The following is a 25,335-nucleotide window of genomic DNA, read 5'->3' as shown; positions in this document are numbered from 1 at the left end:
CTACTTCGACATTGGACCTGCCTCGACGCCGAGGAACAACATCCTCTGTGGCGATGTCGAGAAGTTGACGCCCGATCAGACTGCCGCGAAGCTCCCACCACAGACGTCGAAGGGGAGTCGACCTGGGTGGCAGCTGATGCCGCAGGCAGCACCGCAGTCGGAGACCTCACCACAGGAGAAGGGCCAGACACCGCTGCAGCAGATGGCACAGAAGGCACAAGCACCCCCGACAGCGAAGCTGATTGTCGCAGTAAGCCTTCCAGAAGTTCTGGAAACAAGGCCCACATACGCTCATCGAGAGCCGCCATCTGAGAAGGCTGCGGGGCCGGTGGAACAGGCAGTGTCAGAATCCGTGGAGGCTCGGGAGCAGGTACCGGGCTGCCAAGAGACCGACGCATCGGCACCTCCTGTACGAGGGGGAGCGGTCCTTTCGGCGCTGTTGCTTGGGTGCCCACTCTCTCAACGCCCTGGAGCTCCCGGTACTGTGCTTCTTAGCCTTTGCTCGACGCCCGTCATCGAGACTCCTCGGTACCAAGGAGGACATGGAATCCTCAAGTCTCCTTGGGGCCGGGTCCAACGAAGGTCGGTCCCGGGGGGCCTGCATAACAGGAGACCTCGAGGCAGGTGGAAACCCACTCGACGCCTCATTGCTCCCAGCGCGAGTTGGTCTCTCAGCAGCCATTACCTCTCTCCTTGACGTCTATGCTCCTGTTGATGTCGAAGGACTGGACTGAGCCTCAAAAAGCTTCTCTCGTTGGGCCTCTCGAGACGCTTGGGTCCGTTTCTTCATACGAAGACACAGACTACAAGTGGCTGGGCTATGGTTGGCTGGGCTATGGTCGGGCCTGTACCTGAGATGGTCCGGTTGAACCGAGTACAACGTTTGAAGCCGCTGGGTGTCTTCGATGACATGGAAGAAAAAACGGCCTTGGCGAAATCAAACGATGCTATTGTGCCAAGAAAGAAAAAGCACAGAAAAGGGAAAAACCCAACCGCACGGCCAAAAGGCCGGCCGTGTCGAAAAAGAAAGGAACAGGGGAAAAAAAGGAAAAGAAAATACAGGAAAATATCCTATTAAAAAAAAATTTTTTTTTTCAAACAAATCACAAAAAAAAAAAAAGCCAAACTCGAATCACAGAAGTTCTACCTGGGCCTGAGAGAGGAGTGATCAGAGAAAACGAACTGCACTTCACTGCGGAGAAAAAAAAAGAACTAAAGAGGCACGCTCGCGGGGCAGGCGGGAAGTCGTTCGCGCTGCCTGCGCGATGGAACTTTCCCAAAAGACTCTTTTTATTTTGCTTGCAAAGTTTGTTTGCCGATTCCTGGGCCGCCGCGGACATCGACCTACATGTGAGAACAAGCAGCCTGCTTTTCCTCGGAGAAATATCTGATTCTTTGGCAGTGCAGAGAAGTTACGCAAGTGCCGTATCCACATAGCTAGCTGGGCAAAATTAGGAGTGCCTTTTATGTGGTTCTACATACTCAAACTATGCGGGCACTAGGACTGAATATCGCTTGTGACCGTATGACTTCCAACTCCACCCCGTACCACCTTGGTACTAACTGCCAAGTGCCACACAGCAGTCAACCAATATTCAGCTGATTCTGTCAAGTTAAATCACTTTGCATATTGACACCTCAGTTTTTTTTCTTCCTTAACAAGGCCTCTTCTTGCTTACTGCTCTCACTAAAGAAGCACTGGGCCCAATGTTTTCCATTCTCAGACTTAACAGATCACAATCAAGTTTTGTAAGAGTTTGTCTTGAACAGGTGAGAGGCTATACATAAGCAGTCCATCTTTAAGGAAGTTTTAGAAACTTAGGGGACCTTTTACTAAAGCTTAGCTGCGCTAAATGCTAAGAAGCCCATTTTGTACCTATGCACTTCTTGGCATTTAGCACACAATAATCTTTAGTAAAAGGTCCCCTTAATTTTTAGTTAGTTCCCCTTACTCATATATCCCAAGTTCTCCAGTTAACACCAATTCTGATGTTTCGCCTTTCATACTAACAAAGGCAGATCCTCTCTGTACAGAGTGCCTAGGTTAATAGACAGCAAGACACCAATTTTTAAAATATTTTATAAAAAGACACATCAGCGCCTGTATTTATAAAATACTAGCTCAAACCCTGCAAACATTATGCCTACATTGAAGGCATAGACATTACATCTGCTTGATATCAACTGTAAATGCCTGAGCACACAATATATGTGTACATCACAGCTCTGCTTCTCAGTATGCCTACTGTACAAGTAGATGCTGGCTTGCACTACACAAACTTTTAGGTGTGACCTAATTTTAAGAGTAGAAATAGTTTTATAAAAAGGTAAAATTATGTATCATACCTGATAATTTTCTTTCCATTAATCATAGCTGATCAATCCATAGACTGGTGGGTTGTGTCCATCTACCAGCAGGTGGAGATAGAGAGCAATCCTTTTGCCTCCCTATATGTGGTCATGTGCTGCCGGAAACTCCTCAGTATGTCGATATCCAAGCTCCATCCGCAGGACTCAGCACTTAGAGAATTACACCCACAAAGGGACACTCTGCCCAGCTCACCACCGCCGAAACGGGGGAGGGGAATTAACCCAGCTCATCCCCACACAAGTGGGGGAGGGGAATCCGTCCAGCTCATCCCCGCGGAGCGGGTGAGGGACACCACCCCGCCGATGCGGGGGGATCTGGCTTATCCTGCAACCGCGGGAGGAGCTGACTGACCCTAACACCGCCGAAGCGGGAGGGGTACAAAGCTGCCCTACAGCCACACGAAGTGGGAGGGAACGCCGGCAGAATTTATGTCTCAATCCAGCCCCGTAAAACGGAGGGGAGAGGAATGCAGCAGCTCACTGTAACACAAATTCGTCTCAACTCTTGAAGAATCCATTGAAAAACTTGAACACGAAGTCCTCCTGAAGGAACTGAAGACTAAACTTGAACCTGAAATGCAACCAGAATATAAACAATACAGATATCTGGGAGGGACTATGGATTGATCAGCTATGATTAATGGAAAGAAAATTATCAGGTATGATACATAATTTTACCTTCCATATCATCATGCTGATCAATCCATAGACTGGTGGGATGTACCGAAGCAGTACTCACCCAGGGCGGGACATTGAAATCCCTGACCGCAACACTGAAGCTCCAAACCGGGCCTCCGCCTGAGCAGCCACAGCCAAGCGGTAATGCCTGGAGAAGGTATGGGCCGATGCCCAAGTTGCCGCCTTGCAAATCTCTTCCAAGGAGACGGACCCAGCCTCTGCCAATGAGGCCGCCTGAGCTCTAGTGGAGTGAGCCTTCAGCTGGATAGGCGCTGCAGCAGAGAGAGTTGTAGTGGTCTCATATGAGCCCTGGCCCAGGGCACTACTTCCATCGTGGCCGTCATAGAGCCCAACAGCTGCACATAGTCCCAAGCCCGAAGAGGAGAGGCTACTAGGAACTGGTCCACCTGAGCCTGAAGTTTGACAATCCGATTGTCTGGCAGGAACACTCTGCCCACTTGGGTGTCGAATCGAACTCCCAGATACTCCAGGGACTGAGTCGGCGCAGCTGGCTCTTCTCCCAGTTGATGATCCACCCCAGGGAGCTCAAAAGAGCAACCACCCGGTCCACAGCTTTGCCGCACTCTGCATAAGAGGGGGCTCGGATCAACCAGTCGTCCAGATAAGGATGGACTTGTACTCCTTCCTTTCGCAGGAAGGCCGCGATGACCACCATTATTTTGGAGAAAGTCCGCGGAGCAGTAGCCAACCCGAAAGGGAGGGCTCTGAACTGGAAGTGTCGGCCCAGGACTGCAAAACGCAGAAAGCGTTGATGAGGAGGCCAGATGGGAATATGCAGGTACGCTTCCTTGATGTCCAAGGAAGCCAAGAACTCTCCTGCCTTCACTGCCGCTATAACAGAGCGGAGAGTCTCCATGCGAAAGTGCCGCACTTTCAAGGCCCGATTGACCCCTTTGAGGTCGAGGATAGGCCGGACAGAACCTCCTTTCTTTGGTACCACAAAGTAAATGGAGTAACGTCCCTTGCCAATCTGATTTTCTGGCACCGGAACGACCGCACCCAGGCGTATCAGGTTGTCCAAGGTCTGCTGCACTGCCACAGCTTTGACCGGAGACTTGCAGGGAGAGAGTACAAACCCGTCTCTTAAGGGTCGGCAGAACTCTAACTTGTAGCCGTCTCTGATGACTTCCAGCACCCAAGTGTCTGAAGTTACTCTGGTCCACTCGCCCAGAAACGATGACAGGCGTCCTCCAATCTGCACTGGGCCATGGACCAGGACCCCGTCATTGGGTACGAGACCCTGGGGGAGGACCGGAGGGCGTACCTCCGGGACAGCGGTCTCTGCGAAATGAATGCTGCTTGGGGGAGAAGTTCCTTTTGAAGGAAGAGGGGGCAGAGGAGCCCGACTTGCCCGGGCGGTACCGACGGGCTTCCTGAAACCGTCCTCTGGAGATACCGGGGCGAGCACTGGCCCGAGCCCTGACCTCTGGTAACCTTTTGCCCTTAGACGTGCCGAGATCGGTCACGATTTTGTCCAGCTCGACCCCAAAGAGCAGCTTGCCTTTAAAAGGCAACTTAGCCAGGCGGGACTTAGAGGCGTGGTCCGCAGACCAATGTTTCAGCCAAAGCCAGCGCCGCGCAGAGACTGTCTGAGCCATGCCTTTAGCCGAGGCTCTGAAGACATCATACAGTAAGTCTGTCAAATAAGCCAAGCCCGATTCCAGGGCCGGCCAGTCAGCCCTCAAGGAAGGATCCGAGGGGGAAGCCCGCTGCACCATCGTCAGGCACTCCCTGGCCACATAGGAGCCGCAAACTGAGGCCTGCAAACTTAAGGCAGCCGCCTCGAAGGACGACCTTAAAGCCGCTTCCAATCTTCTGTCTTGGGCGTCCTTTAGTGTCGTGCCACCTTCCACCGGCAACGCCGTTTTCTTAGTCACCGCAGTGATTAAAGAATCCACGGTAGGCCAAATAAAGGCCTCACGCTCACTTTCAGGCAAAGGATAGAGGCGGGACATAGCCCTAGCCACTTTGAGGCTCGCTTCCGGGACATCCCATTGAGCCGAAATTAAGGTGTGCATGGCATCATGCACATGGAAGGTTCTAGGCGGGCGCTTCGTCCCCAGCATAATGGCAGAGCCAACCGGGGCTGAGGGAGAGACGTCCTCTGGCGAGGAAATCTTCAAAATGCTCATGGCCTGCAGTAACAGGTTGGGCAAATCCTCTGAGCGAAAGATCCGCGCTGCAGAGGGGTCATCCGCTCCATCCGAGCGGGAATCCGTCTCCTCCAAGGAATCCCCAAAGGACCGTTGGGAGAACTCAGATACGCTGCCCTCATCTACATCAGAGGAAACAGCGTCCTCTAAGGCCTGGGAATCCACCCGAGGGCGTTTACTTCCGGGGGCCTCAACCCCGTTATCGGACAAGGGAGAAGGGGCAGCGTTTTGCATAAGGAAGGCCTGATGCAGCAGCAAAATAAACTCGGGGGAGAAACCCCCCAGACTGTGAATTTCAGCAGCCTGGGCCACAGCCCTAGACGCACCCTCAACCGGCGCTCGCAAGAGCGGGGGAGCAACATGCTGCGCATCCAAGATGGCGTCCGGCGCGACACTCCGCGAAGGAGCCGCGCGGGAAGAACGGCGCTTAACTTTAGCCGCTTTTTTGCCGTCGCCCAAATCAAGGGCGGCCATGGCATGAACATCTCCCAGCTCAAGGGCGGCCCAAGAAGAAGCCGTCCGAGCAGAGTGGCCGGCCAAGATGGCGGAGGCGAGCAGCGGGGGATGGGCGTTTATGGCGGGAAAAACCGCCGTGCCGGAGGAAGACCCGGGACACTGATCGGCCTTCAAACTGACACCCACCAAGGGCGAATCAGACTTTAAAACCCCCGCATCCCCGCTAGAAGTGCACACGCGGTCCGGGGACCCATTCTTCGCGCCCTCGCCCTCCGACGCCATAGGCCACGTGGAGATCAATCGGGGAACCCCCTGCCCGCTATAAAAAGGTAAAAATTACCTGCTTCTCGCTCCCTGAGCTGTAACGACCTGGTGTCCCAGTGAGTAGCTGCAATAAACGTTTAAATAAACGTCGAAATAAACGCCCTTAAGGACGTCCAAAATTTTTTTTTTTTTTTTAACGGAGCCAGTGGGAGGGGGGAGAAAAGGAGGGACCTGGCGCCACCAGGTTTGCACTTGCTCAAGAAGAGCCCTCAACCCCTGGCACTCAACAAAACCTAAAAATTAGGCTTGGAGGCCTAGCCAGAGCTGCTGCTGTGTGTGACCACCACCTGCTGAGATAGAGAACATACTGAGGAGTTTCCGGCAGTGTTGCCAGGTGGAAAAATTTTTTCCCACCCAATCCAGCACAAAAACCGCCCAAAATCCGCCCAAACTCAAACCCCGCCCCTGACACCCCACCCCCGCGTCATCAACCCCGCCCCCGCCGTCACCGGCCCCGCCCCCGTCATCGGCCCCGCCCAAAACGTCACTAACCCCGCCCAAAAACGTCACTAACCCCGCCCCCCGCGGCCGAAAAAGCCGCCCAAAAAAACCGCCCTGAAGCCCAAAAAGCAGCCCAAAAAACCGCAACCCGCCGCGGGCAAAAATTTCCCGCGGCGGGTCGCGGAAAACCGCCCAATTGGGCGGTAAAACCGCCCACCTGGCAACACTGGTTTCCGGCAGCACATGACCACATATAGGGAGGCAAAAGGATTGCTCTCTATCTCCACCTGCTGGTAGATGGACACAACCCACCAGTCTATGGATTGATCAGCATGATGATATGGAAATTACCCTTTTAGGGTACTGTTTACAAAGGTGTGGTAGGCAATTACTGAATCAGCATGTAGTAAGTTACCACATGGCCACAACATTTACAACATACTAATTTGCACAGTCACTGCTTACCAGGGTAGAGCAGGGGGCAGGAAGAGAAAGGGAAGGTTACAGGTGTGACTAGCACCTTTTAGTTAGTGCATTGTCACCACTGCAGATAGCAACAATATACTTACTGTCTACTGAAGAACAAGTGGTAAATGTATCAGTTATCAGCAATGCACTTAAATAAGACTCAACATCTCACACAAAAACAGCTTCCCCAGATCCCGTTCAACCTGCCCAATGAACTCCTACCTTCCTGGCTCTGAGAAATTATTCATACCTGTTAAGTTCCTTTCCTTGAGTCCCACTAGACTAGTCCATACTATTGGGTTGTGCCCCTTCCAAACCAGCAGATCAAGGTAGATGCAATGAACTTTCGCAGTGTATCACCGGTAAAAGGGACTGGTGCAGGCTGGAATCCTTCTGGATGCAAATGCCAAAGCAGAATAGGTATTTCTCTTTAACCACCAAGGTAACTATGCATGTGGCTATTTTTTTTTTCTTTTTATTCCATAGAGAACCTTTGCACACAAAACAATAGTGATACACCTAACCCTTGCAGTCCCCAGAGCAGACCAAATATTGAGACTGCCCGAAGCAAGCTGGAAGAAACTTCACGCTGGGAAGCTCAGCAGTGTGGCTCGGAACACCACCCCGTGACATCATCCATACTGGCCAAGTTCCTTCAAAGGCACGCCAGTTCTAAGGTTCACAGCCAAAGGTGCACCCTAAAGGATATATTCTGCCCCTTAATGTGCAACATTGGGTTGATAATTTTTTAAAAATTCTCTACATTTTGTTAATATGAGGTGGTTCATCTTTTTTTATGTCTGACCCTTTTGGGTTTGAATGTTTTAGGAGCTGATAGTTTGGAATCCACTGGTAACCATCCCTGTGCTGTATCCAACAAACCGTAAATTAAAATTTAAGATTTGATCATAGAAAAATTGGTTGATTCTGAGAGAGAGAGAGAGAGAGATATGAACAATTATATTGTGCTAATTTTAGGTAATAGGCTATTCTTCTAAAAGGAATTATTTGAATCTGCACTCTATACTGACTGTTTCAGAGTCTCTCTCTGAGGTAGGATGTACTCAGTGGTGTGCTGGTAAATGTTTAACAGGCGGCTCTCTCCCCGGTCCCCCTCTGGGCCCCCCCCCCCCCCCAAATTGCAGAGCTGGCTATAGCCAGGGAGAGAGCCTGGGGGGGGGGGGGGGGGGGGGGGGGGGGTGGCAATGCATTACTCCAGGAAAACAAATTAAATGATCCCAGATTCCAATCTAATTCATGTTTAATGTGTGATAAAATGCCATAAAGAAGTAAATAAATATAAACTTTTAATGTTCAGCACCTGATTCTCAAAGTGAACATATTCCAAACACTATAATGAAAATAAAATGATTTTTTTCTACCTTTGTTGTCTGGTGACTGTTTTTCTGAACATGCTGGCCCAGTATCTGATTCTGCTGCTATCTATCCTCTTAACTTCGTTTCCAGGGCTTCCTTTCCATTTATTTCTTTCCTTTCCTCCTTTCTTCTTCATTTCTGGTCCTCCGCAGACTTGACTGTCCAGTGGATCCAGCTTCTGCCCATTTTCTTCATGCATGTGCAGTTTTTCTCCTCTCTTCCTTTTCCCTCATCTCATCACCTTCCTCACTCTTCCCTCCCCTCCATCCATGTCCAGCATTTCTTCTCTCTCCCCTGCCCTCCATCCACCCATGTCCAGCGACCCTTCTCTCCCCCTGCCCTGCATGCACCCATACCCAGCGACCCTTCTCTCCCCCTGCCCTGCATGCACCCATACCCAGCGACCCTCCTCTCCCCTGCCCTCCATGCACCCATACCCAGCAACCCTCCTCTCTCCTGCCCTGCATGCACCCATACTCAGCAACCCTCCTCTCCCCTGCCCTCCATGCACCCATATCCAGCGACCCTCCTCTCCCCTGCCCTCCATGCACCCATACCCAGCGACCCTCCTCTCCCCTGCCCTCCATCCACCCATGTCCAGCGATCCTCTTCTCCCCTGCATGCACCCAAACCCAGCGACCCTCCTCTCCCCTCCATCCACCCATGTCCAGCGACTCCCTTCTCTCCCCTGCCATCCCCTCCCGAGTTGTTCAGTGAATTCTCCTTCCTCCCTCCAGCTCCGGTCCCTCACCGACCTGACTCTGAGTCATCCTGCCCTGTCCATCGAATTCTTCGGGGCTGGCAGTCTTGCCTGCCCGCTGCCAGCGCTGACTCTCCCCTGCTGTCGGATCACGCTTCAAAATGGCCACCGAGACTTACAAGGGCGGCCTCCAAGACTTCAGCAGAAGTCTTGCGAGGCCGCATCTGGAAGTCTCGGTGGCCATTTTTAAAGAGCGAACCGGCAGCGGGAGAGGGTCAGTGCCAGCAGTGGGCAGGCAAAACTGCCTGCCCCGAAGAATTCGATGGGCAGGGCAGGATGACTCAGAATCAGGTCGGTGAGGGACCGGATCTGGAGGGAGGGAGGGAGGAGAGCCGGCTCGTAAGTCGGAACAAAATTTAACAACTGGCTCTTGCGAGCTGGTGTGAGCTGGCTCCAGCACACCACTGGATGCACTGGATTTTTCTTTTGAAGGTATTGGGGTTTTCCTTCTCTATCGTCCCCCTGGTCCTCTGTTCAGCAAGCATTACAGAAAATTGTTTCTAATTTTGTATGTCTTTATCCTAGATCCTTAGTAATTGGCGATTTAAATCTTAACTGATTTAAGATTTAAACACTCAAACATAATTCAGATTCCAAAAGCTACAATTTTAAAACATTTTTGTTGTCTTGTCATCTATCTCTGGGTCCCACTCATGAAAAGGGCCATTCATTCAATTTTATTTTGCCATCTGTCATTGTCTAATATCCTCTCCTAAGTGGTCTGCCGTACCTTGGTCTGACCATTTTCAATTACAATTTAATTTTTAGTATGGGTCAGATCTCTCATAGCTTGAATAGACATAGAATTGCAACTAGAGGAAAGATTTATAGCGATTCATTTTGGGCCGGAGTTTCCACTCAAATTAATGTGACTGACTGATCCAGTTGCCACAAAATCAGACTGGGATCATGTTACTGATAGTACTTTAGACTCTACTGCTCCTTTAAAAGAGAAGAAAGTGCAATTTAATAAATCTTCGCCTTGGTTTGCTGATTCTTTAAGAGAGCAGAAACAAAACTACAGATCTGGTTTCGCCCCAATATACATGACCAACCTCATTGAATTTACCCTCATGTAATGCCTCTAAATCATCATGTAATGCCTCTAAATCATCTAGAAAATATGTTATCCTACATTTCCTGACTGGTAAGAAAGTAACCTACAAAACAATCCATAATTCTTTATATTGTTACTATAGCCGCATTGAGCCTGCCATGTGTGGAAAAGCGCGGGATACAAATGTAATAAATAAATAAATAAAATGGCAAGAAAGTTTTAATCCTTCTGTTGAACTGGCTTGGAAACAGACAATAAAGACCTATAAAGCACAATGTTGCTGAAACTAAAAGATTATTCTAAAGTAATTCATAACAGTTTACAGATTACTAAAAAATTGTTTCAGCTTGTAGACAATTTAAAGCTACACGAGCTGTTGGAATCTTTTGCCTCAATTCTCAACCTTCTGCTCAGGATTTAGCCAGGTCTTTTTCTAACAAGACTGAGATTATTTGTGCTGATCCTAAGAGAGAGACCAACATTTAGTCTCTCCAACTAGTCAATTGTCTGCTGAATTTAGACCAATTGGGGGATAAGTTTGTTCCTATCACTCTAAATGTGTCACCCTTCTTGTTACAGAAAAATTCATCTAGGTGATGTATACTGGAGAAATGTCTTTCTTCAGTCAAGCATGCAATTATATATTGAGAGTATTACATGATGTATACAGCGTAGAAGTGAGCCGCTTTGGCAGCTAAAATCACTGAATTGCATGCTCGGCTGGAGGTACAGCCTATACTGAACTCTCTTTTTGGCTCTCTCTATATATATAAAATTTAAAATTAAGTATATTTATTACTCATATACATGTGTCATTCAGAAAAAGATCTTCATATTAGGGACTGACTTCCTTAATACATAAGTACATAAGTACATAAGTAGTGCCATACTGGGAAAGACCAAAGGTCCATCTAGCCCAGCATCCTGTCACCGACAGTGGCCAATCCAGGTCAAGGGCACCTGGCACGCTCCCCAAACGTAAAAACATTCCAGACAAGTTATACCTAAAAATGCGGAATTTTTCCAAGTCCATTTAATAGCGGTCTATGGACTTGTCCTTTAGGAATCTATCTAACCCCTTTTTAAACTCCGTCAAGCTAACCGCCCGTACCACGTTCTCCGGCAACGAATTCCAGAGTCTAATTACACGTTGGGTGAAGAAAATTTTCTCCGATTCGTTTTAAATTTACCACACTGTAGCTTCAACTCATGCCCTCTAGTCCTATTATTTTTGGATAGCGTGAACAGTCGCTTCACATCCACCCGATCCATTCCACTCATTATTTTATACACTTCTATCATATCTCCCCTCAGCCGTCTCTTCTCCAAGCTGAAAAGCCCTAGCCTTCTCAGCCTCTCTTCATAGGAAAGTCGTCCCATCCCCACTATCATTTTCGTCGCCCTTCGCTGTACCTTTTCCAATTCTACTATATCTTTTTTGAGATACGGAGACCAGTACTGAACACAATACTCCAGGTGCGGTCGCACCATGGAGCGATACAACGGCATTATAACATCCGCACACCTGGACTCCATACCCTTCCTAATAACACCCAACATTCTATTTGCTTTCCTAGCCGCAGCAGCACACTGAGCAGAAGGTTTCAGCGTATCATCGACGACGACACCCAGATCCCTTTCTTGATCCGTAACTCCTAACGCGGAACCTTGCAAGACGTAGCTATAATTCGGGTTCCTCTTACCCACATGCATCACTTTGCACTTGTCAACATTGAACTTCATCTGCCACTTGCACGCCCATTCTCCCAGTCTCGCAAGGTCCTCCTGTAATCGTTCACATTCCTCCTGCGACTTGACGACCCTGAATAATTTTGTGTCATCGGCGAATTTAATTACCTCACTAGTTATTCCCATCTCTAGGTCATTTATAAATACATTAAAAAGCAACGGACCCAGCACAGACCCCATGCGGGACCCCACTAACTACCCTCCTCCACTGAGAATACTGGCCACGCAATCCTACTCTCTGCTTCCTATCTTTCAACCAGTTCTTAATCCATAATAACACCCTACCTCCGATTCCATGACTCTGCAATTTCTTCAGGAGTCTTTCGTGCGGCACTTTGTCAAACGCCTTCTGAAAATCCAGATATACAATATCAACCGGCTCCCCATTGTCCACATGTTTGCTTACCCCCTCAAAAAAATGCATTAGATTGGTGAGGCAAGACTTCCCTTCACTAAATCCGTGCTGACTTTGTCTCATCAGTCCATGTTTTTGTATATGCTCTGCAATTTTATTCTTAATAATAGCCTCCACCATCTTGCCCGGCACCGACGTCAGACTCACCGGTCTATAATTTCCCGGATCTCCTCTGGAACCCTTCTTAAAAATCGGAGTAACATTGGCTACCCTCCAGTCTTCCGGTACTACACTCGATTTTAGGGACAGATTGCATATTTCTAACAGTAGCTCCGCAAGTTCATTTTTTAGTTCTATTAATACTCTGGGATGAATACCATCAGGTCCCGGTGATTTACTACTCTTCAGCTTGCTGAACTGACCCATTACATCCTCCAAGGTTACAGAGAATTTGTTTAGTTTCTCCGACTCTCCCGCTTCAAATATTCTTTCCGGCACCGGTGTCCCCCCCAAATCCTCCTCGGTGAAGACCGAAGCAAAGAATTCATTTAATTTCTCCGCTACGGCTTTGTCCTCCTTGATCGCCCCTTTAACACCATTTTCGTCCAGCGGCCCAACCGACTCTTTGGCCGGTTTCCTGCTTTTAATGTATCTAAAAAAATTTTTACTATGTATTTTTGCTTCCAACGCTAATTTCTTCTCAAAGTCCTTTTTTGCCCTCCTTATCTCCGCTTTGCATTTGGCTTGGCATTCCTTATGATCTATCCTGTTACTTTCAGTTGGTTCTCTTCTCCACTTTCTGAAGGATTGTTTTTTGGCTCTAATGATTTCCTTTATCTTACTGTTTAGCCACGCCGGCTGACGTTTAGTCTTTTTTCCCTTTTTTCTAATACGTGGAATATATTTGTCTTGAACCTCCAGGATGGTGTTTTTAAACAGCATCCACGCCTGATGCAAGTTTTTTACTCTGCGAGCTGCTCCTTTCAGTCTTTTTTTCACCATTTTTCTCATTTTGTCGTAATCACCTTTTCTATAGTTAAACGCTAGCGTACTTGATTTCCTAGTTTCACTTCCTTCAATGCCAATATCAAAACCGATCATATTATGATCACTGTTATCAAGCGGCCCTCGTATCGTTACCCCCTGCACTAGATCATCAGCACCACTAAGGACTAAGTCTAGTATTTTTCCTTCTCTTGTCGGCTCCTGAACTAGCTGTTCCATGAAGCTGTCCTTGATTTCATCAAGAAATCTTATGTCCCTTGAGTGTACAGATGTTACATTAACCCAGTCTATATGCGGGTAATTGAAATCCCCCATTATTATTGTGTTGCCCAGTTTGTTTGCGTCCCTGATTTCCTTTAACATTTCCGCATCCGTCTGTTCGTCCTGGCCAGGCGGACGGTAGTACACTCCTATCACTATCCTTTTCCCCTTTGCACATGGAATTTCAATCCACAGTGATTCCAAGGAGTGTTTTGTTTCCTGCAGAATTTTCAATCTATTTGATTCAAGGCTCTCGTTAATATACAATGCTACCCCTCCACCAATCCGATTCACCCTATCACTACGATATAATTTGTACCCCGGTATGACAGTGTCCCACTGGTTATCCTCCTTCCACCAGGTCTCAGAGATGCCTATTATATCTAATTTTTCATTTAGTGCAATATATTCCAACTCCCCCATCTTATTTCTTAGGCTCCTGGCATTCGCATATAGACATTTCAAACTATGTTTGTTGTTCCTAAGTACATCATGCTTAGTACTTGACAGTATTAATTGGCAATCTTTTGTCTGATTTTTATTGTTATTTAAAGATACCCGATCTACTACAATCTCTTTTGCAACCTCACTATCAGGATACTCTATCTTCCCTGTTATGGTGATATCTTTGAAAGATACCTTATCCCGAACCATGCTCTTTTGAGCGACTGTCGGCCTTCCCCCCATTTCTAGTTTAAAAGCTGCTCTATCTCCTTCTTAAACGCCGATGCCAGCAGCCTGGTCCCACTCTGGTTAAGATGGAGCCCATCCTTTCGGAATAGGCTCCCCCTTCCCCAGAATGTTGCCCAGTTCCTAACAAATCTAAAGCCCTCCTCCCTGCACTACGATATTGTTGATTTGTCTCTCCCTTTTGGGATCCTAATTATTGATTGATATGAAAGAATTCGAGCAGTACCAAAAACCATAGCCTTATAAGCTCTTCAGCAGGAAAGCACAGAGCAGACAGAAAGGCAAACAGCATAGGCAAAATGAAGCACGACAGGCTGTTAGTGACCACGAAAAAGAAGCGGATGTAAAAGAGGTCTGTGTTTGATATCCCCATCTTCACTAAGGAGTTCCTGAACAACAGCAAAGCTTGTGAGGCTGAACTGCGCCAGTTAAGGAAATCTAACATGGAATATGAAGAAAGAAATGCAGCGCTGCAGAAACACATGGAGAGCATGCACACTGCTGTGGAGAAACTGGTGGACATGATCCAGGAATGCAGCCAAAGCGTAGTGCTACAGTAACACCACACCGTTTGACAGGCTCTAATAGCTTTGTTGATATGCCTTTAACCAGGTAGCAGCAAGACCCCCCCTACTATGGAAATCATGGACTTGTACATGACCCAGCTGCATAGCATAATTCTGGCCAGTCACCATGAGCATTTCACACAGTCAATCACAGCCTACTCCTTGATACGCTACCCTCAATTGGATTTGAAGGCTCTGTTCTTTCCTGGTTTACTTCTTATCTCTCCCGACGTTTAGTGTACACTCTGGTGGATTCTCCTCTTCTTCTATCCCGCTGTCTGTTGGCGTACCTCAGGTATCTGTCCTGGGACCTCTACTCTTCTCCATCTATACTTCTTCGCTTGGAACTCTGATCTCATCCCATGGTTTTCAGTATCATCTTTACACCGACTCCCAGATCTACCTCTCCACACCAGAAATCTCAGCAGGAATCCAGGCCAAAGTTTCAGCCTGCCTGTCCGACATTGCTCCCTGAATGTCTCACCGCCATCTGAAGCTAAACATGACCAAGACTGAGCTCCTTATCTTTCCACCTAAACCAACTTTTCCTCTTCCCCCCATTCTCTATTTCTGTGGATAACACGCTCATCCTTCCTGTCTCATCAGCACACAACCTTGGGGTCATCTTCGACTCCTCCCTCTCCTTCTCTTCACATATTCAACAGACTGCTAAAACCTGTCGCTTCTTCCTCTATAACATCACTAAAATTCGCCCTTTCCTTTCTGAGTATGCAACCAGAACCCTCATCCACACTCTTATCACCTCTCGTTTAGACTATTGCAACTTGCTTCTCACAGGTCTCCCACTTAGCCATCTCTCCCCTCTTCAATCTGTTCAAAATTCGGCTGCATGCCTAATATTCCGCCAATGTCGTTATGCTCATATTACCCCTCTCAAGTCACTTCATTGGCTCCCTATCCGTTTCCGCATACAGTTCAAACTCCTCTTACTGACTTATAAATGCATTCACTCTGCAGCTCCTCAGTACCTCTCCATGCTCATCTCTCCCTACATTCCTCCCCGGGAACACTGGGTAAATCTCTCTTATCTGCACCCTTCTCCTCCACCGCTAACTCCAGACTCCGTTCCTTTTATCTTGCCACACCATATGCCTGGAATAGACTTCCTGAGCCGGTACGTCAAGCCTCATCTTTGGCCATCTTCGAATCTAAGCTAAAAACCCACCTTTTTTGATGCTGCTTTTAACTCATAACCCCCACTCGCCCGTTCAGAACCCTTACCTTATCATCCTCACTTCAACTGTTTCTTATCCCTTATATGTCCTCTCTGTCCTAACCCTTATCCCTTACCTGTCCTGTCTATCCTAATTAGATTGTAAGCTCTGTTGAGCACCTTGCAAGTCTCTCCATGTTCAAATGTAAAGCGCTATAGAAATGATAAGTAGAAGTTAGTAGTAGTAGCATGGAAACCTTATTGCCACAGTCCGGGATCTGCCACCTCGATCACTAGATTAAACAGGTCACGTCCCACAGCCCTTGGATGTTGGATGGAAAAGGGCACTGTGCTTTCTGATGGGAGTGAGCTGACAAATGAGCAAGGAGCAGTTCCAGCAGAAGAAAACAGGAGGCATATGAGAGTCCTCAGGACATTTCCTTAACAGAATGGCAGATGTTAGATTCCAGGAATAACATGTATAGAATGTTTGTACGTTTGGGAAGCTTGCCAGGTGCCCTTGGCCTGGATTGGCCGCTGTCGTGGACAGGATGCTGGGCTCGATGGACCCTTGGTCTTTTCCCAGTATGGCATTACTTATGTACTTATGATGTTGGGACAAACAGTTTCACTTGGCTACTTCTATCACACCTGAAGCCCCATGGGAAAATTAGGTTCTTACCTTGGTAATTTATTTTCCTTTAGTGACAGCAGATAAATCCATTAACTGATGGGTTGTATCCACCTACCAGCAGGTGGAGATGGAGAACACTGAAAGACCATAGTGCCTCTAGGACGGCTAGCCCCAACTACCTTCAGTATTTGAGATTTCCAAGGCAGAGTGAACCATAAAGGTATAATAACAAACTTTCCTCACAGCGAACAATCGCCCCATAACAGGAGCATCAAAGGAGGGACAATCTCAATCTCCTGTAGTAGAACATCATGTAGAAATTCTGCCATTCTGATAACTGTTTTCCAACTTCTCCCAATGGGATTAATATCTGCATGAAAAATCTGAACAAAAAACAAAGTCAGACAGGGAGGGATCATGGATTCATCTGCTGTGACTAAAGGAAAGAAAATTACCAAGGTAAGGACCTAATTTTCCCTTCCTTGTCATCTGCAGCAGATGAATCCATTAACTGATGGGATGTACAAAAGCAATCCTTACTTAGGATGGGAACAGGCCACGCCACGAGCCAATACTTGAGCTCCAAAAACAGCGTCCTGCTTAACTGCAACATCCAGCCTGTAATGCTGGGCAAAAGAGAGCTGAGAAGCCCAAGCAGCCGCACTACAGATCTCTTGAAGAGAGAGTGCACCCGTTTCAGCCCACGAGGAGGAGATGGCTCTCATGGAATGCGCCTTAAACGCTTCAGGCGGAGACCAACCTGAAAGCAAATACGCAGCAAAAATGACTTCCTTGAGCCAACGGGCTATAGTGGCCTTAGACGCTGGACCTCCACACTGAGGACCTGACAAGACAAAAAGGTGATCAGAAGTCCTGAAGTCATTAGACATCTGAAGATACTGCAACAGCGCCCTGCGGACATCCAGAAGATGTAACGGCCCAAAGGAGTCCGGGAACTCTTCCCTAGAAAAGGAAGGAAGGAAGAAAAATGGGCTGGTTCAGGTGAAACCCTGAAACCACCTTAGGCAGGAAGGATGGCACTGTACGTACCGTTACTCCGGACTCCAAGAACTGCAGAAAAGGGTCCTGACAGGACAGTGCCTGCAGCTCAGACACGCGTCTAGCCAATGTGATGGCCACCAAAAAGACAAGAGTCACATCCTTCTCCGAAGCTCGTCTAAGCGGCTCGAAGGGCGAACACTGAAGAGCCTTCAACAGTAGCCCCAGGTTCCAGGCCGGACAGGGCAACCAGACAGGACGGAGCCGAAGCACCCCTCTGAGAAATCTGGCAATGTCCGGATGAGCAGCAAGCGACAAGCCAGCGATCTTCCCTCGACAGCATGATAATGCTGCCACTTGCACCCGCAGGGAATTGTAAGTCAGGCCTTTTTGTAAGCCCTCCTGCAAATGTCCAGCACAGTTGAGACTGTAGCTCGCGTGGGTGTGATCGCCTTTGAAACACCCCACACCTCAAACTTGCGCCAGATCCGTGCATAAGCTGCAGAGGTGGACCGCTTGCGGGCCTGCAAGAGAGTGGAGATGACCTTATTAGAGTAGCCCTTGTCTCTCAATTGCGCCCTCTCAATAGCCAGGCCGAAAGACCAAATCGGCAGGGATCCTCCATAGTCACCGGACCCTGAACCAACAGGTTCGGCACCAGGGGCAAATGCACCGGCACGTCCACCAACATCCGGCGGAGATCCGCATACCACGGACGCCTTGGCCATTCTGGAGCTATGAGAATCACCAGACCTCGATGCTGTCGAATCCGCAGTAGGACTCGACCTATTAAGGGCCAAGGGGGGAACACATGCAGGAGGCCCGAGGGTCAGAGTTGAGCCAGAGCATCCAACCCCGCCGAGTGAGGATCTCTCCTTCTGCTGAAAAAGCGATGTACTTTGGCGTTTGCACTTGATGCCATTAGATCCATTCCAGGTGTCCCCCATTTGGCACAAATCTGAAGAAAAACTTCTTCTGCCAGTTTCCATTCCGCTGGGTCGATTTGAAGCCTGCTGAGAAAATCGGCTTGCACGTTCCTCTGACCTGCTATGTGAGCTGCTGACAGAAGCTGCAGGTGGAGCTTGGCCCAGTGGCAAATCTGAGCGGCCTCCTCGGCCAGGGCCCTGCACTGAGTGCCGCCCTGACGATTTATGTATGCCAACGCTGTCACGTTGTCCGACAGAACCCAGACAACAAGCCCCTTCAGAGTCTTTTGAAAGGCCATAAGAGCCTGGAATATCGCTCTCAATTCCAAGTGATTGATTGACCACCCCGCTTCCACGGTTGTCCACAGACCCTGAGCATAGCTTCCTTGGCAATGCGCTCCCCAGCTTAGAAGGCTGGCATCTCATATCACCAGGCACCAGGAAGGAAGTGCCAGAGGCATTCCTTGGCGCAGCATCCTGTCGGAGAGCCAACACTCCAAACAGAGCCGGGTCGCAGGGAGCAACGTTAGTCTGCATTGATATTCCTGGGACATCGGAAACTATTGTTGAAGCAGGGCAATCTGCAGAGGCCTCATATGCGCTCTCGCCAAGGCACCACCTCCAAGGTGGCCATGATCGACCCCAACAGCTGGACAAAGTCCCAAGCTAGCGGGCGAGGCATCCGCAGGAGCAGACGGACCTGATTCTGAAGCTTGCACCGCCTTTCGTCGGGGAGAAAGACCAACGCCGAAGCCGTGTCGAACCGGACCCCCAAATACTCGAGAGACTGAGAGGGGAGTTAGGTGACTTTTGGGTATATTGACCACCCAGCCTAGTGCCTGCAGGACCGCCACCACTCTGGCTGTGGCAAAACGACTCTCAGTTGCCGAGCCCACTCTGATGAGCCAGTCTTCGAGATAAGGGTTAACTCTGATACGCTCTGATACGACAAAATTAATGGAATAGCGGCCGCATCCACGTTCGGCGGGAGGCACCGGGATCACCGCTCCGAGGTGCAGCAAGACTTGCAAGGTCTCCTCTACCACCGCCCGTTTTATGGCAGTGCCGCATCGGGACTCCACAAACACGTCTTTCACTGGGTCACCGAATTCCAGTCGGTAACCTTCTCTAATCAGGTCCAGGACCCACTGATCTGAGGTAATCTTGGTCCACTCCTCTAGAAAGAGGGAAAGACGTCCTCCTATTGCAGGCAAGGAGGAGTGGACCGGCGTCCCATCATTGTGGAGGACGCCCCTGAACTCCTTGCCTTGAACCGGCCCCTGCGGAACGTTTGTCCGAGCGAAAGGAGTTCCTCTGCTGAAAACGGGCACGTTGAGAAAACCCAGCAGAGCGCCCCGGGCGATACCTTCGAGCTTCATGGAAGCGAGGTCTGAAAGAGGAGGGAAACACAGAACCCTTGGAAGAAGGCCTCGGCCTATCCTCAGGTAACCTCTGGGGTTTAGATTCCCCCAGGTCTTTCACAATCTTCTCCAATTCCTCTCCAAATAACAGAAGGCCCCGAAAGGGTAACCTCACCAGTCTTTGCTTAGCCGCCCAATGCCACAGCCAAAGAAGGCGGCGGGCGGACACCGCCACAGACATCTGCTTAGCCGAAGCTCTGACCAGATCATACAGGGCGTTAGCCAAAAATGACAGGGCCGACTCCATCCGCGGGGCAACCTCAGAAAGAGGACAAGCACCATCAGTGGGCTGCTCCACCGCCTGCTGTAGCCAAGAAAGACATGCCCAGGCTGCATAGGAACTGCAAGGCCCGCAATTTCAAAGGCCCGCTTCAGCGCGGACTCAAGCCGCCGGTCCTGCATGTCTTTCAAAGCGACTCCTCCCTCTACTGGGAGAGTGGTCTTTTTTGTCACCACCGTGATCAATGCATCCACTTTAGGCATCCCCAAAGGGGCCAAGTGCTCCTCACGGAGAGGGTAAAGCTGACCCATAACCCTGGCCACTTTCAAAGGCTCATCGGGGTCAGAACATTGAGCAGAAATATGCTCTTGGATGGAGTCATGCACAGGAAAGGCCCGAGTAGGATTCTTAGTACTTGCCATCCTAAGATTAACAGAGGAGGCCTCGCCTTCAGCAGGATCATCAATCGAGAGGGCCTGTAAGGCGTCAGTAATGACAGCTGACAGCTCGTCGCGGTGGAAAAGCCGGACCGCATTGGGATCATCCAAATTGTCACGTATACACAGCAGGAACCTGGGTTTATGAGCCCTTGGGCCACTGCCAAGGAGCAGCAGCGGCAAGAGAATCACCCCAACACCAGATAAGGCAGACCGGAACTGGAACACAGTGGACTGGAGTAAGGCTTCACCTACACTTGGCCACCGTTCACCAACAGTTGAGCTCTGGGCTTCAGGCGGCCGGTAGGACTTGCAGGACAAGGCAGGACACAGCAGCAGGCTGACAAATAACAGGAACACTAGAAACACGCTGGGTTCCAGGAAAAACAGCAGGCAAACGAACAATCCAGAAACAATCCGGGTCTGGGCAGGCGGCAGGCAGAAGAATAGTCCAAAAAACAAGCAGAGTAAAAGTCACCAACACGAAAAGCACAAAGGCACTGCAACACTTCACACCAAAGGAACGCCTCTGAAGAACACTGTTGCAAGGCAACTAGGAACCTTACCAGGTGGTTAATAAAGGCAGGTCACAAGGGTGTTCACCAGGTGTGGGTGCTGCTTGGTTCCAAAAAACTCCCAAAACAATCTGGAGAGCTGGAAGATCTGGACCGGACCAGCATATCTTCTGGAACACGGGAAACGGTAAACCATCACTTTGCAGCATTCCCCAGGTCTAAACCCCGGGAACTAAGGTGACTGCGAGCCAGGGACCTGGGCACAACCGTGACACAAATCCAGTGGCAAACAGGCACCCTCCTCTGGATCATCAGTCCCTGAGGGTCTGCCACCAGATCCCTCAGACTCTCCACAGCCCGACCACGGGGGCGGGGGGAGGGTATGCGCCACTTTCAGACGGGGAATTTACCAGTCTATGTTTAGCGTGTTTCCAACGCTCGGGGGAGGAAATAATCTCTGACGTCATCCCCAGGGCATCAACACCCGGAGGGAAGCCAGGAGGCAACGCAGTGTCAGACACCTGCGGCAGAGCTCTTTTCAGCATAAAAGCCTTATGCATTAACAGCACAAACTCAGGGGAGAAAAACTCACCCTGACCCTCCGCCTCCGAATTAGGAGAAACGGATGTAGGAGCTCCTCTGTCAGCCTCTAAACAAGCCATTCCCCTGCACTCAGACTCCTCCGCAACCGCGAGGGTTGAGGCATGCAGCGCCTCCAAAATGGCGCCCGCTGCTAGCTTCAACGAGCGGGAAGAAACATCGCTTAGCATGCTCAAACTAGCGTGAGCGTCTAAGGAGCACATTTTACACAGCCCCGCTGCTGATCTGCGTTACCACAACAGGAGCAGCGCTTAACTCCTTCAGCAGCCATTGTCCATTTTCTTTCGCAGGACGGGAATATAGCATTAAAATGGCAGCTTCGCACCAAAACTTACCCTGATCGGGACGGCGTCCGCGGGACCTCCCCGGAGGAGTTGGGCACCACTCTCACCTCAGAAGACCGAGTCAACGAGCTCCGGTCAAGCTGCACAGAACCAGGATCACTGGAAAAAGCCTCAGAACAGCCACGCAGTAAAAGCACGCTCTTTTTTTTTTTTTTTTTTAACGCTGTGAGGAAAGGCATGCAGCAACAGAGGGACTCCGGGAGGCGGGGGAAAGGGCGAACCTATATGCCTTTAAAGTGAGCATCACCAGCCACAACACCCCTACTCAATTGGCAAAGCACAGGAGCTACCCAGGCAGTCTGAAATCCAGGAGCTGATCAAGCTACGTCCACACCTGCTGGGAGATAGAGAAATACTGAAGGCAGTTGGGGCTAGCCGTCCTAGAGGCACTATGGTCTTTCAGTGTTCTCTATCTCCACCTGCTGGTAGGCGGATACAACCCATCAGTTAATGGATTCATCTGCTGCTGATGACAAGGAAAGCCTCATCATTATTACCCCTTCCCTTTTATTTTAAATAAAAACAATTACACAGCACAGAACAATAACATGTGTAAACATATCATCCTGTGACGTCTCCCAACTAGAAGCATATTGAAGATGAACTAGCCCATTCGTCATTTGTCGAGTAAAACAAACTGGTCTATAATTAATAGCATCATTCTTTAGGCTTTCCATGTTTGCATTTATACTGAAAGAAAATAATTGTATGTGACAAAATAGTTTTCATTTTACTTTTGGAAACTGGGGGTTTGATGTTGCAGATTAATTTTCAATGTGAATATCAAATGCTACAACCTTGCAAAGTAGAACAAAGAGATGTATAGAACTGTCCTTTAAAAAGTTATTTTCTTTCTCTCTTCTTGTGTCCTTTCAGTTTTTGTTTTCTGTAACCATTCTCTTAAATTAACCAAAGCCCTGGATTCCTGGGCTAGATTTAGTCTCTTTATTTTGACCATCTGTTTTTCTTCTGGGAATTTTGGTCCCGATTTCTTTAATAAGCCATTGAGTAAACTGTAATGTTATATAAAAAGATGATAGGCATAGATAGCAGCAGAGCCTGCCCTGGATCACCAAAAATCCATCTTTGCCTGTATTTGGGTATGTATTTAACACCCAGATCCCATGTGAGACAATTTTGTTTTCTCTTCTCTGGGAGCTTTGTGCCTTAACTCTTTCCTGAACCTGCCAGTGAGAAAATGAGAAGGTAAAAATTGCTACTGCCTTGTTGTTTTTAGTGTTTATACTTGGTCACTTGATGTATTTTACTTATTTTATTTTATAAAGCATATGATGTTAACAATAACAGTTGATTAATTGAGCTATAAGCTGACTGACCTCTTTCTTTTAATACAAGTTTAAAATCCTTTATAATAATTTAAAAAAATAACTTTTGGAACAAGGCATATTACCACCTGATATGGGTCTTATAGCACTTACTCCCCATACCTAAATCACAGGGCTTAGATTTGTCCTCTCGTTCCACTTTAGACCAAGTGCGAGTATTCCATTATTTACTAACAGGCAACTATCAAGTACACAGAAAAATGTTCATGTTTATACTATTCACAATTTGGTTTTAGAGCAAAACACAGCACTGAAACCTTGTTATCAATGATCTCAGAAATCTAAAGTCAGAGAAAGCAGATTTTATTATGATACTAGTAAAAAAGGCCCATTTCGGTATGAAATGAAACGGGTGCTAGCAAGGTTATCCCCTCCCTCGCTCTCTCCCTCTGTCCCCTCCAAGTCCCACGGCCCCCTTTCTTCCCTTCCGATTTCCAGGCCCTCCCTCTCTCTCCTTCCCTCTGTCCCTCCCCCAAGTTCCAGTCCCCCCTCTTCTCTGTCTCACAGACACGTCCTTGTGATGCCTCCACCCGCGGCCCTCCCCTCCCCGACACTGGCCCCGCCCATCCCCCTACGTGCACATCACCCCCCCTCCAAAATCGCCAACCCCCCTCTTACCGGGGTCTCGGCAGCAGCAGTGAAGAGCCTCGCGAGTCTGCTGCCTTCCCTTCTCTTCACTCTCAGCTCTGACTCTGGTCCTGCCCTCATTTCCTGTTTCCGCAAGGGCGGGACCAGAGTCAGAGCTGAGAGCAGAGAAGGGAAGGCAGAAGACTTGTGAGGCTCTTCACTGATGCCGCCCGGACCCCGGTAAGAGGGGCGGAGGGGAGGGTAGCAGAGGGGGGGTTGGCAATTTTGGAGGGGGGGCGACATGTACGTAGGGACGTCTCTGCACGCTCCCGCTGTTCTTCAACGCGAATCTCTCACTGGGATCATAACCCCCTGCTGACGTCAGGCAAGCAGGGATCTACTGCTGGCTAGTGACGTCATTAGGTGGTTATGATCCCAGTGAGACACTTTAGAACGTTCACATAGCAAATTATTATATAGGATATCAGTTGCATTTGACTCAGTGGATAAGATTTACGTTTGCAGAGACTGAATGAAATAGGGATGGTAGGATCTGTTTTGAGATAGTTTAGGCATTTTCTGCTTATCTGACGTTATTATACTTGGAAAAATGGTACATTTTCTCAAAGTTGGAATTCAACTAGTGGAATGCCCCAGGGTTCGCTCTTATCACCTATGCTATTTAATTTGTTTACGAGATCACTGAGAACAATTTAATTGGGGGCCAGTGAAAGATTATTTTTGTATGCTGATGATATACTAATGCTAGTCCCTGTAAGTGCTAAATTGGAGGACACTTGTGAAAATATGCTGTATGGAAAAAATTCAACGTTGGGCGAATACTAATATGTTCAATTAAACACTACTACGACCAAAGTTCTTTGGTCCCGGAATCCATCTGTTTTAATTCCTTCCAATATTACACTGCCTTAGGGTAAAACTATCTATAAATAAGGCAAAAGGTTCTTGGATGTCATTTTGGACTCCTTTCTTACTTCAGGTGAACTTACGGAAGAAAACTATCTTCCAATGAAGACAATTACATTTAATTAGATCCTATTTTCATGAGCACCACTTTGCCCTACGAGCTCAAATGTTGGTTTTGTTCCAACTGGACTATTGCAACTCACTGTATATGGGTCTAAATCCTGTATTGTGAACAAAACTCCAGCTGATACAGGATACAGCAGCTTGATTAATCTTTCAGATTAAGAAATATGATAGCATTTCTGGATATCTCCATAAGCTTCACTGGTTTCCTTTAAAAGCATGAATTATTTTTTAAAATTGCAGGTTCTGTTTTTCAGGTACTATACAGCTTTACCCTGGATTTCTTAATTCAATTATTCTCATTCACTGTTCTTTTCATCTCAGATATATAATACTTTTTTTTAAACTAAGATTTCCTACCATTAGAGGAT

At 48.4% G+C, this 25,335-nt stretch overlaps 1 protein-coding gene and 1 pseudogene across 1 annotated transcript in view; one reads left to right on the top strand and one right to left on the bottom strand.

Annotated features, from left to right (window-relative positions):
• Positions 1–25,335, bottom strand: part of IP6K1 (inositol hexakisphosphate kinase 1) — a 157,519-nt gene that overhangs the window by 65,877 nt on the left and 66,307 nt on the right. The gene's annotated exons all lie outside the window — the stretch shown is intronic.
• LOC115473045 lies at positions 1,490–24,947 on the top strand (annotated as a pseudogene).

This window comes from Microcaecilia unicolor, chromosome 6 (assembly GCF_901765095.1).
Source record: "Microcaecilia unicolor chromosome 6, aMicUni1.1, whole genome shotgun sequence".
Classification (NCBI taxonomy): Eukaryota; Metazoa; Chordata; class Amphibia; order Gymnophiona; family Siphonopidae; genus Microcaecilia; species Microcaecilia unicolor.
The sequence above is the reverse complement of the archived record's forward strand: the minus strand, read 5'-3'. Positions and strand labels throughout refer to the sequence as shown.